This window comes from Ammospiza caudacuta, chromosome 1 (assembly GCF_027887145.1).
Source record: "Ammospiza caudacuta isolate bAmmCau1 chromosome 1, bAmmCau1.pri, whole genome shotgun sequence".
Taxonomy (NCBI): domain Eukaryota; kingdom Metazoa; phylum Chordata; class Aves; order Passeriformes; family Passerellidae; genus Ammospiza; species Ammospiza caudacuta.
The window spans coordinates 134,962,991-134,975,762 of NC_080593.1; the positions used below are offsets into that span (position 1 = coordinate 134,962,991).

Consider the following 12,772-nt stretch of genomic DNA (forward strand, 5'->3'; position numbering starts at 1 on the left):
TTTTTACAGTCCCAGATATCCAGAAATGCCTGTCAGCAAGGACTGATGTCCTTTGTGTCCTTCTGCCCTAGAGAAGGCTGTGAGGGATAAGAACGTGCCGTGGCTTCTTCTCCTGAGCTGCAGTCACACTGCAGCCCAGCAAAGATCCACTGCTGCAGCCATGAAGATGCAGATGTCCACATGGACTGTACAAAGGCTGAAGCAAGAACCTCTGCTGCACTAGGAACTTCCTTGGGAAACATTGCTGGGAGTGAAATCTTATTTTCATCAAAAGTGGATACAACTTCATTTCAGTAGGGCAGTCTAAGCCAGAGAAAAAGAAATGTTTTATACAATTTTTCTCCATTGTCTTTGTCTGACAATGCTATCCCAAACTAACAGCTTCACTTGCATTGCACTTTCTCAAATGGGAGCCTGAATGACTTTTAGCTGTGCATGTTCTTGATTATTTTTAGGCTTCTATGCTCCAAAGCCTTATTTATTACAATAATGACATTAATTATAACAGGACCGTGTCACTTGCATGATTGAGAACTACTCAAAGCTTTATCAGATTTTGTCCAAGATCCAAAGTAGAGAAACTTTGTATGCCAAGAGTTTGTGGACTTTAACACTTTCCTCTCCTTTAAACAACTAAATCACACCATAAATAAAATAGACTACCAGGAAAATTAAACAGCCTGAATGTAGCAAGGGGGAATATTTCAATAACAAATATTGCTACCCATATACCTCAACAGAATGTGCTAAAGTAAACAAAATGATAGCATAATTATAGTCATTCCGGTTATGTTAATTAGGCTATATACACGCTTCATTGATAAGCAACTGTGGTGCAAAAAGTGCTGTAAGCCTGATATTTCCTTGGTTAGCAGCTTTGTTGTGCATATGCTGCTGTTATGATCTTAGCTGCATTAATGCAGAGCAAAAAAACCCCACAACCCAGAGCTAAAAACAATAGAAATAATAATGGCATGTGCAAGGGCAGGCTTAGTGTGAGGTTCAAGCTGAACGGCCCAGGGTGATCTTTCTCTCACTCTGAATTCAGGTTCCCAGAGAAGATTGCCAGCAAGACTTCCCCAGACAACATCCCAATAAATGCAAATACACACAAACATTGCAGTTAGCTGTGCTCCACAGAGGGAGCCTTTACACCTGTGTTTTGCTGACTCTGAAGCTATAATTTCTCAACACTCTGCAAGGTGTTTTGGATTGCAGCTGCTCAGAATTTAACATCACATCTTTTTTTATGGAAGTATCACTTCTTTTTTTTGTGTGTAAGGATTGTTGTTCCATTTTCCCCTGAAGTGTAATTATTTCACAAAAACTGCTGTCAATTTCTTGCATAAAAATATTTTAATGGGAAGAAATATGGCTTTGCTCATTTTTGATGATTTTTTATGGAGAACCTAAAATGAAAATAAAATTGAAAATATTCAGAGACTCCACAGAGAAGAAAACACTGCATAAAACAATTTAAAAATAGCACCTACAATTTTGACAAAATGTTTTATAGCAGATAAAGGGCTCATTTTTTAAAACAAATAAAAACATTTAAGCATTTGCCTCCTGAAATTCTCTGTTTCAATCTTAAACATGACCTATGACACTTTAAATAATTCTATTTATTCAATATTTCTAACTTTGATAATTCTAATTTCTGATTGTTAAAAAGTTAAAAAGCAAACACCAACCTTGGTATTTTTACTAGTTTCTCTGTGTCATTAAACTTTTGCTACTGCTTGTTTGGTGTGTTACTACTGTAGTTAAGTACGTCTCTACTACTTGGGGGAAAGATCCTGAAATAGCCCCATCTGCACTGTGCCAATATTATGGCATTCCCAATGCTGTCAACAATTTTGACAACACATTGCAGTGCTGTGCACTGGAGATACTCCTGTTTGCCCTGAGCTGCTCTCAGTCTTTCTCCTGCAGTGCCACTTTGCACTGTCCAGGCACAACTTTACTGGAGAATTAGGCTCAAAATTAAAAATAGAAATATCAGTGAAAGAGATCAGTGTAGGATCACATTGGAACACAAGCATTTCAGTGAGGTTGGAGAAATCAAAAGACTCATTTTGAGTTGCAGGTTATATTTTTAGCTACATCAGGCAGTTTCTCTGTTCAGCTGGTCATGACCTCTGTGTCTTGGTCTCTAGAGTACTTTGGAGAGGATACTGCTGCTTGCCTCATTTCTAGTCTCACTTACTACCAACATTCATAAACTTTTAAAAAATTTATGAGACTTGTTAAAAAATCAAAAATACACATACAAAGTAATTATTCATGGTCCAGTTTTATTTTCTTCAGCTGCTGATGTGGCTATTACATTTCAGAGTAATTGGTGTTTAATCAAGGAACAGTGCACCCCAAGTGAATCTCCTGGCTCACTCAGTTCTGACTGCCAGCTGCAGACTCAGTGTTGCACAGATAAGTTTGTGGCACAGGAAACAAACATGCCAAACAATCCCCAAAGGAAGATAGTTAAAGCAACTTTCACAAACATTTGCCTTGGTGTTGCAAGCATTAAATAAAAATAGCTACAAGCCCGAAATAAAGCATACTTTTGAAATCTCATTTTTTTCCCACCCCTGAAGATTTACATTCCTCTTAATGGCTTGAAATATTCAAGAATTAAAGTTTCCTGTCTGAGCATTTGATCTGAAATACTATATACAGATCACACCAAACTCCTATGCCAGTTTCTTTCACTTTGAGAAATACTAAAAAAAATCCTGATCTAAACAATACCTCCAGAAATAATGAAAGGCCTTCTCCAAATTCTACAAATAGTGGCATTCAATTCTGCAAGATCTTCAGCTTCACTTTAAATTTACTGAATACAAAGAAGAACTTTCAAGAGAAACTCGGTAATGCCTTTCCCTGACTGCAAGACTGGAACTTAAATGTGCATGTGGAATTTTTCACAATATGTTGTGTTTGTGGTTTTAATTATCATCATAAGTGCCACAGTTAATCTGTAGTTCAACATGTGAAAATGTTTATACAGTTTTACATGCTGGCTTGGTAACCCGTACAAACATTTAGGTTTAAAGGAACATTGCAGGTTGAGTCCTCATCACTTTATGAACCCTTACGTCAGCCATGTGCAGCACCTCCCCAGCTCTCTTGCCACCTGTGACTCGGCCACCCAAGCTCTTTCTCCTTCTGACCTCACCTTCTCCAGCCAGCAAGAGAAAGAAACCCTTCTCTGCCAAAGACAGAGGAGAAGCAAAGGTGAGAGACTCAGAATGGAGGATTTCTATGGTGCTGAATTCAGCAGAAATTTATGAATAAGGAGTAATTCTGAAATGACCACGCTCTTCACCAGTGGTTAATGCCAGAGGTGGATTTTCCCCAGCACACAAATAGACCCTGCTGGAAAGGGATCTTTCTCTTCCCACCTGCTTATTCCAGCATATGCATGTTGCCTGGCAGAGGGGCAGAAAAAGCATGGCAGAGAAGGAAGCAGAAGAGTGAGAAAGGTCACCAAGCATAGGCACTTCTTCACCAACCCAAAAGCCACCCATTGCACTGTGGTGCCAAGCACAGGACAAGCTGGTCACCATCCCATGGAAATGCCCAAATGTCATATTCTTTACCCCCAAAAGATCCTGGCTCTGACAGAGCATTCAGCTGATTATGACTGAACCTCTGAAAGCACAGATTCCTACTTTACTAACTGATCACACTGAAGAAATACAAATTGAAATACTCTGACTGATGGTGCTGGAATAGAGAGGATACTGAGGCACATCCTCAGCCTGTGCACTCAGAAGAGAGTGGGCTCCTATGGATCCAAGAGCATTGCTGTAAGATTGTAACACCCCTGTGCATTTTGCCTCTGGGACTGCTCCACAGATTAACCTGCAGGACCAGATCTGGCTTTCTCTCCTCTTCACTCGTCTTTTCCAGGAGGAAAACCCAACTGCTCATCCTGAGCCCAAGAGATCCCTTCGCTGTCTGATGGAGGGGAGATCACTGACCTCTTCACAACTGCCCACAGACCAGAAACATTAACAAAGGACAAATCTTTATAAAAAGTCTGTCAGGCAGTTCACAGCAAAACTACTGTGCTCTGAGCTTCTCATGTTCGCATCTTATGTACTTATGTATGCATCAGTACCACTGGTACTGACTTTCACCATTTTTCTCAAAAGCTTCTTCCTGAAGCTGATGACAGATATGGTAGAACTAGAAAGGAACTTAAATTATTTGTGCTGCCCATTGCCAATGGTCTTCTAAATAAAGTGAAAATAAAATTGTAAAGAAAAATTGTTACAGAAAAGAGCACAAAGAAGTAATACATCTAAAGAATTCAACAAATGTAGTGGCAGCTTTTTTTTTCAGCAAGGAGTTGTAAAAAGCTTTGGAAAAATCAGCTACTTGTGCATGGTCAACTCACCTTTAGTATAGAGTTTAAAGGTAATGAAGGACATTTTTTTACACAACAGGCTTGATGAAATCCTCATTCTTTCTCAAAATTCTTCTGTGCAAACCATGTGAGACGTATGCTGTGTATGGTGTAGCCAGTAGTAAACTATGACACATCAATAAAACTTAAAAAGCAATCTCAGAATCTAGGAGGCCAAAATGCTGCCCTCTGTTTTATCACAAAGGCATTACCAAACTGCTTAATATGTCAGCATCTCTCTAAGGCTCAGATCACACATGACACTTTAAAATGAGATTGTTCCCACTCAAAGGAGTTCTCCTAAAACACAATTCATTCAGACCCAGCAAAACCAAACCACTTCCCTGAGTTTCACAAGCCCTCCTAATAGCACTGATGTGATGAGAAAGGCAACATAAATCTATATATTCATGGAAGTTTGTAGAAGGCACAGTTTAAACAGCTGTGAAGAAGCTTATTCTGCATATACATCAAATCAATACCAGTCTTCGGTGTGTACAGGAACATCTTCATTCAAACCCAGACTACTTAACATATCAAATTCATTCTGCTTCCAGATAAATCATCTATTTCTAGATTTGTCTCTCATAACATTTTAGAAGTACTCCTTGGTGAGAATGCAGTAAATAAATATTGTGCACTACTGTGCATGTGCGTGTCTGTGCTCAAAGCAACTGTATATTAGCTCCAGGAAAAGATTTGACTTTCCTTATGCATTGCTCTTGATTCCTTCATGGTTGATATGGACATACCAATGCTATTTCTTGGAACAGTTTATTCTAAGCTCCTCTTTCATTGCAGCCAACAGGCTATTTCTTGAGCAACTCACTGTAACAACAACAATAATTATTTTGGGTCTCAGGTGATCCTGCACACGCCTTTTTCACATTGTTTTCTTTCTTGCTAATAGATAGATACATGAAATAATAATCCGACAGAAATCTATGTTATTTTTACCACAGAAGAGATTCCTTTCATTCAGCAGTTTCACTTGGACAAGTAATACATGGAAACTAATGAGGGCTGTACAATGTAAAGACTGACAAAAATCCCAGGGGGAACTTTCTGGGACATTTTAAAGCTTCTGGATGCTCAGAGTCATGTGCCAGCAGTTACCACCCCACAGCAGAGCTGGCAGAAGCGTGTGCCCGTGAAGACCCCCAAGCACCACCCTCAGCAACGTTTGCTGAGCAGTTCAGAGTGCCAGCTGCAGGAACCACGGCCCTGAGGCTCAGGCTCCTGCTCCCTCCCACTGCACCACAGCAGCCCTGGCAGAAAAGAACTGACATGGGGGAACAGGGGGGATTTTTAAATCAGCACAGCAGCCTTCTGCTCCTGTGGACCAGCACATATTCATCATTGCATCCAGGGGACAGGGGCAGCTGGAGGAACAGAAACTCAGCATGTAAAGGTAGTGACCTTCCAGGCTTCCCAGCAAGATTCATCAGATCTGTATGATAATCCTTGGAGACATCTGATACAATGTCTGTGACTGTTTTCTTAGGGATCAGCTCTGGACCCCAAATACTATGTGGCTCTGAGGAAGACTACAATGACTCTGTATAGAGCTGAGAGAATTATTCACATCTGGATGTGGCTGGCAAATACCCAGCCAATCTGGCCTTTACTTTCAAATTATTACAAGTGTGGGATGATTAACATATTAAAGTCAGGCCTCAGCTTCTGTGACATGCACAGGCCTGGCTGCACTGTTGTGTCTGGATATGCCAGATCAGGGATCTCACATTATTTCTTCCTCAACACTTTCTATGTCAGACAATACTTGCAATATAACTGCATCTCATGAAGAATCTCCCAGTAGGTGAAGTTGCCCAGCCACTGGAGATACTGAAAAGAGACAATGAGAGGGTGTAGCTCATCCTGACAAAGTGTCATCCTGACACTTTGAAAACAAATAGCACATCATTGCAAATGTGTTGGGGAACAGCAGAGTGAATGATTCATGGAGAGTCATTTCTTGTTGCTGCTTTAGGAGAGGAAGGCCAAGTCTTTTCTTGTTTGCTGGGCTGAACAGGTCAGTTATGGCAGCACCATCTTGTGGTTCCCAGTTAATATGGCCTGACCCAGGCAGCCTTAGGTGACAATTCATATCTACACATTAGAAATTATAATACCATCTAACTGCTGTTCTTTCCAATTTGCTGGATTTCTGGTCTTGTTCAAAATAAATCAATCTGGAGCATGCAAACTCTGTAAATTCGGGAGTTTGGTTCAAGACATTGGTTCAGCATTGGTTCAAGACAGAGCAAAAGATGGAGAATCTCATTTTTGGTCAGAAATCCAAATGTCTTCTAAGAAGGTTTGATTTATTGCCTGCTGTGCAACTGTTATAGAGAATTTTACTCTGAGTAAAGAGAAATTAAAGGACATTAGTGCTATCAGAAGACACAGGGTGAGAATAGGTGATAAGCTTCTAAAAGGGCTGACAAAAACCTGGATTCCCCCTACTTTCAAGTAGAGATGGAGACAAAACATGACCAGTACCATTCCAGTTTAAAAGTCCTGTGTGAAGGGCTGTTTAATATAATTTTGCCCCTGCAAGCATTTGCAATATTTCTGATGCTCAATTAACACATTTTCACCAGCCACTTACAAACAGATTTCAGTTTCAGAGCAGAAAACCCAACTTATTATAAAAGTAAACTTCTAACTGTATGCTGCAGAAAAAGCAGAAAAATGTTTCTGCTATCAAAGCTCATGTAAGAATTCTTCATGGGCAAGCTTACAAGGAGTATACCATCTCTTGAAACAACCTGAAACAGATGCTGAACTACTTGAGGCTTAGTTCCTTGAGGCAATTTTTGTACTGTAAAGTAGCACAACCAGATGTTGCTACCTGGAAGGCCTTCAACATTCATTGCACTTAACATAATGTGAAGATGACCAAACATCATTCAGAGCTGAAGACTAAATGCAGCAGAAAACATAATTCACTGTTAGTTTGGTATGGTCTTCTCTGCAGAATCAGTAATGAAGCTGACCTTTAAGACACATGTCTTAATACATACCTTATAATATTCATACAGCTTAATAGATACAGCTGAAAAGTAAAGGGTGGCTCCACAAGGCTCCATAATCAGAAAGGAAAATACTGGAACAGAAGATTTCACGGGAAAAAATGTTAAGCCTAAGTGCTGGAGAATTCTGAGCTCCAAAGTTACTCCTCCTGCACTGATGCTGTAGTGTCATTACCCAATAACATTTTCACTCCCTCCTACAAAGAGGGTGCAAGATCCTCTTGCATGTTCCATGTTCCAAATAGGCCACATCTATACATGCTTTTGCAGTACTTTTTGGGTTTTTCTCAGATGCATTTTCCAATAATTGAGGCAAAAGAGAGTCTTTTCACCCCAATCCCACTTAGAGTCTGATGAAACTTCACAATAGCATTCTTCTTTCACAGATAAAACTTTAGTATTTAAAGGAACTGCAGAAAAGTGAGATTTCCCGTAAAAAATTCTCCTTTTGGAATTTCATCTCCAATCTAATTATTATTTCAAGTAATAGCAAATCATGGAAAAAAAATTAGTTTCATTGTACAAATTACCGACTTGAAATTAATCCAAAAGCAGCCCTAGATGCTCTTCTATCATCTTGATACAAATCAGAAAAAAAAATGGAAGAGGCACAAAAGAAAGTTTCAACATTCTAAAATTTTGTTAAAGAAAATAGAACTTGCTGATTGAAGTTCAGGGGTTAGCTATATTCATATACTATCTATTCAAACTGATTTTATTTTAATTTAGATAAAAATTGAAAATATTCATTTTTTGACAAACAGGAGAGTTTGTCAGGCTTTCCAAGAAGTATCTGGTATGCAAAACCCGAGCACAACTCAAGATTGCAGGACCTCAGAAGAAACCCACTGATACCGAGTTGCCTATTGTAAGGACACCAAGGTTATTTTGTTTGTCAGAACAGTGGCTAGAAGTATAACCTTATTCCCACACAAAACAGTAGAGTGCATGGCATTGTACCTCCTGCATATCAGAGCAATTCTCTGTGTTTGTCATTTCCTCAGAACTTATTTTTCTAAGCTACATAAAAGGCTCCCAAATGAAACCCTTGCCAAAGGCTCAGAACTGAGATGCAGTAACACACACAGCAGAAATCAGGGTCAATAGCAGAGAAGCATATACCACCTTAACTGCAGCAGTATTTAATAAATGACACTTCTAAAATACAGCAACTGAATTCTACTGGTGTAATTAGTAAGCTGTCTCCTATACTGAAGGAATGAACAAGGACAATATTGTTGCTTATAATTCAGAGCTAGCTTGTATGAAAAAGACATGTGGCATCAGGAAAATGTAATTAATTTGGTGGTGTAAGCCTTCATAAATTATCAAGTATTCCCAATAGCAGTCCTGCAAAACTTACAGAGAACATGAGCTGCCTTTAAATTACTTAGTTTGCTTGCTACCAGAATTCTTTTAAGGTGGTTAGATACTGACACAGTATTAAAAATGCTCAAACTATTGCAATGACTGACATATTGAGCCACCTTTAATTAAGACCATAATGTTCCTTTGGGCCATACCTAAGACAGTAATCTGTGTCCAGAGGCTGTCACTCTCTTCTCTAATGGACTACAGCACACAAAAATTAATTATAGGGGAAAGGTTGCTGCTCCAACTGGGACTAGAGATTCGAAGGCAAACGCTCTGCTGTTGATCAAAATGAGTAGCTCCTTTTGCAACAGCTAATACAGTTTCTGTTACATAGCACTTAACCCTCTCTTCCAGCATTAATATGAGCAAATTTGTTGCCCAAGGGAAAATTTTTACATTTTTTTGTATTCATTCATTTGTTCATTATGATGCCATCACAATTTCACCTCTCTAAAAATCAGGAACAAAACTTAATTTGAAAAATTCAAAAGGTAACATCAGAGATCCAAGCCATAAGATTCTTGTAAGCCTATGTCAATAGAAACAGACAACAGCTAAACAAAGATTTCAAAATATTTTTAACTCTTAGTTGTTTAAATTTTTAAACATAATTGTTTAGAACCTGATGATGCTCTTTGTTTGCTTTCAGCAGATATTCGATGGTAAATAATTTTATAGGAGGAGTTGCTTGCAGACACAGTAGATTTTAACCAAACAATATAAAATATTAGCTAAAAAAGAATTTCAAATCATGGATAGTACTGCCCATTGCCCAAGGCTGTTAACTTTTTGACTCTCTGAACCAGAGAAAGCAAATCTGCAGGAAACAGAAAGAAAAACATTCCCTGACAAAGATACCTTCATGGTAAACTCCAGTTACTTGTGTTTATCAAAGAATCCTCTTGTGTTGTGAGCTAACCACAAAGATTTCATAACTCACCATCAAACTCACCAAAATATTCTGCTGAGTTAAAACACATCTGCACAGTGTTGACACAGTTCCTGCCTGCAGGAGGAATGAAGGAGAGGGAAATGTGAGTTATTGCAAATATTTAAGCTGAAGCAAGGGGTTAGGGATGGAGGAGAAAAAGGCATAACCTAAGTAGTAAGCTTGAAGACAAATTGCTGACTAAAAGGAGGAGACAGCAATGATTGTCTTGACACAGGATGGCCCATGCAATTTTTCAACAGACAATCATCAAAATTCAGAGCAGCAACTGCCAGAATATATCTGCAGACCCCCTCCTCCAGCCTCAGGATACAGGCAGCTCCCATGAACCTCAGGGGAAATCTTTCAAGCACCAGTGTTCCCTATTTCAGTAACACCTGAGATGATTAAATGAACAATGAAACTCAGCTGTAAATTTGCAGCGAGATTGTAGTCTGCAATCTGAATAGTATTAAGAGGAATGAAATAAAAATGAAATCAATGCTCACAGGATAATGTAAATCAGATGCAAATAACCTTCCATTTTATTTGTCTTTTCTTTGTTTCTTTCTAATAGTGGCAAATTTAGCTCATTAAATGCTCCACATTTCTTTTAAAACCCAGAGACTCTATTATTTCAGAAGATTTCTTGGGGCATAAGGACATAGAAAGTTCCCATTCCCATGAATAAATGAACCCATATCTTTGCCAGTAAATAAGTTCAAAATGCTATTCAGAATCAAATATATGAATATGAAATGACCAAAAATATAATTCTTATTGCTAGAAAAAATCACAGAAGCAGTCATTTGTCTCTCAGGGCCTTCTTCAAATGCCAGTGTGGGCAGCATGGCAGTGTGCTGTAACACCCTTTTTTACAAACTCTTTGCCTTTTGTTTCCAGCTCACACAAACACAAATGTGTTTTTTATATATAAGTGATACATGTACCATGTATCCTCATTTTGTCTGATCAAAGTGTCTGGAAAGGCATCTGAATCATTATCCTTTAAAGGGAAAGCTAAACATGCAGCATGTGTCCCTAGGATCTTAAGGATGCAGGTTTTAGGTTTGGTTCTGCCATCAGACTATGGTACTGATTTGGTCCAATTCCTCAATGTCAATAAACCAGCTTCCTAGTCTGCTGTATGGAAATATTACACAGTTCATTTTTTTTTCTGAGTTGCAATATAATTTGCCTCTCTAACACAAGCCCAGCCCTTATGAAAGCTACCTATTCATGAACCCAAATATCTGACCTGTAACCCTGAAGATAATGACCAACAAAACAATCAAAGTCAAGGACCAAAATACCTACGGAATCTCCTAATATCTCTGTGGCATCATGAAAGTACTTCAGTCCTAGTAAAACTGTTTTGAAGCTAGCACTCATTCTTCAACCTGCTCCAGGCCAGCCTGACACAAACCCCTGCCAGTTGCCAGGAGCAGGCTGGAAAGTGTCGATTGGCATTTTGGTAAATCTACTGCAGGGGCAATCTTTCTCATATATCCTTCATTTCCAAAATTAACCCCTCCTTCAACTGACATTAAAGCATTAATCAATAGCTGAAGAAACCAACATGCAAGAAGATTGCTCTACATTTCTGTTCTCGTTGTCAATTTCTGAGTAACAGACAAGACCACACAGCCAGTCCTTCAAGTCCATCACAGCTCCTGCCTCATGGCACAGGCACACATGACTGTGGAGCAAACATTGCACCTCTGTCTTAAAAATTCACTTTTTAGCCCCAGTATAAAAACTTTCTTGGTAAGATGTAATCTGTTCTTGGACAAACATAAAAGCAGGCCCTTGGTCCACATGGTGTTTTTTACATTCAAATAGCCTCAACAGTTTTAGGCCAACACAAGTGCTTTAAGAATGCCCTGAAAACCTCTCCCAGAGCTTATCAGATCAATATCAATAACCAGCAGGAAATATGTTTGAACCGAGAAAATTGGAAGCAAATCTGGTATGATACTACTTTAGTCTTTGAAGCAAAGTGTACAGCCAAGCTGGAAGCCAGGAGAGAGAGCAGGAACTTCAAAGAAGTTCAAAGAAACTTTTCTTTCCTTTCACTACCACTCTTTGCTCAGCTGCATGTTTCTGCCCGAACAGATTGTTCTGATACCTTGAAATGTACAATGGCACCATCCTTTGCAGAACTGGTCTCTGTTAACTGTACACACCAATAAGTACCAAAATAAACCAAAAATCTCAGAAAAGCAACGACTTCATCAGTCTCTAGTCCTCCTATCTTCTTAGCAGACTGTCAGAAAAAATAATCTTAGACACAAAAAATACTTCCAGGCTTCTCCAGATCAAATCTTTTGGGATTTGTATCTTCATCTATTATCCCCAATTGAGGAAATAAGGTAATAAATGGAAAGGACCACCACTCTACTTCATTAATGTCCCAAGTGTATGAATACACATGAAAATTACTTTATTCTTAGAGCCAAATAGCTGAAAATCCTGCTTTGGGTAATCTTTGCCTAAAGGGTTGCTCAAAGTCAGCCTTTTTGATTACCCCCAGTATGGGAGAATAGCAAGGTGAGCAGAGACACTGAGAAAGAGTGTGTGCAGCAGCAGCCCAGGTAGCTATTATCAACAGGGAAGCATTTCTGCTGCCCAGCCCTAAGGGAAACTGCATGGCTGAAGAGCTTTGGTCAGGAGCAGAAATAGAGCAACTCGGGCCAGCCCCTCCTGGACTGCCAGGAACGCTGGAACAGCAAACAGGCAGCTCCTTCTGCTGGTTATTCCCCATGCAGAACTGCTTTTCTTTGTGCTACAGGTACACCCGACTTTTCTGAAACCTTTACATCACCTGATTCTCTGGTTTTCCTAGTCTTGAATTCTTCCTTCACGCTTTATCACTTTTATATTTAACTCTTTATGAGTTATTTAAACAGCAAGGATAAAAGGGCACTTTCAAAACTCAGAAGGTGAGATTTAATACGGACAGAGACTTTGGGTTGCTCTAGATAGTGAAGTTAGGGTGGAAGAGGGATCTACCACCCA

The 12,772-nt window shown here is 39.2% G+C and overlaps 1 long non-coding RNA gene across 1 annotated transcript; it reads right to left on the bottom strand.

Annotated features, from left to right (window-relative positions):
• Positions 1-9,206: 9,206 nt before the first annotated feature.
• On the bottom strand, positions 9,207-10,105 carry LOC131568014 (uncharacterized). The gene is made up of 3 exons (XR_009275688.1): positions 9,925-10,105; positions 9,779-9,832; positions 9,207-9,643 (listed from the first exon to the last, which is right to left on the bottom strand). It is a non-coding gene; the product is annotated as an uncharacterized LOC131568014 (long non-coding RNA).
• Between the last annotated feature and the right edge of the window lie 2,667 nt (positions 10,106-12,772).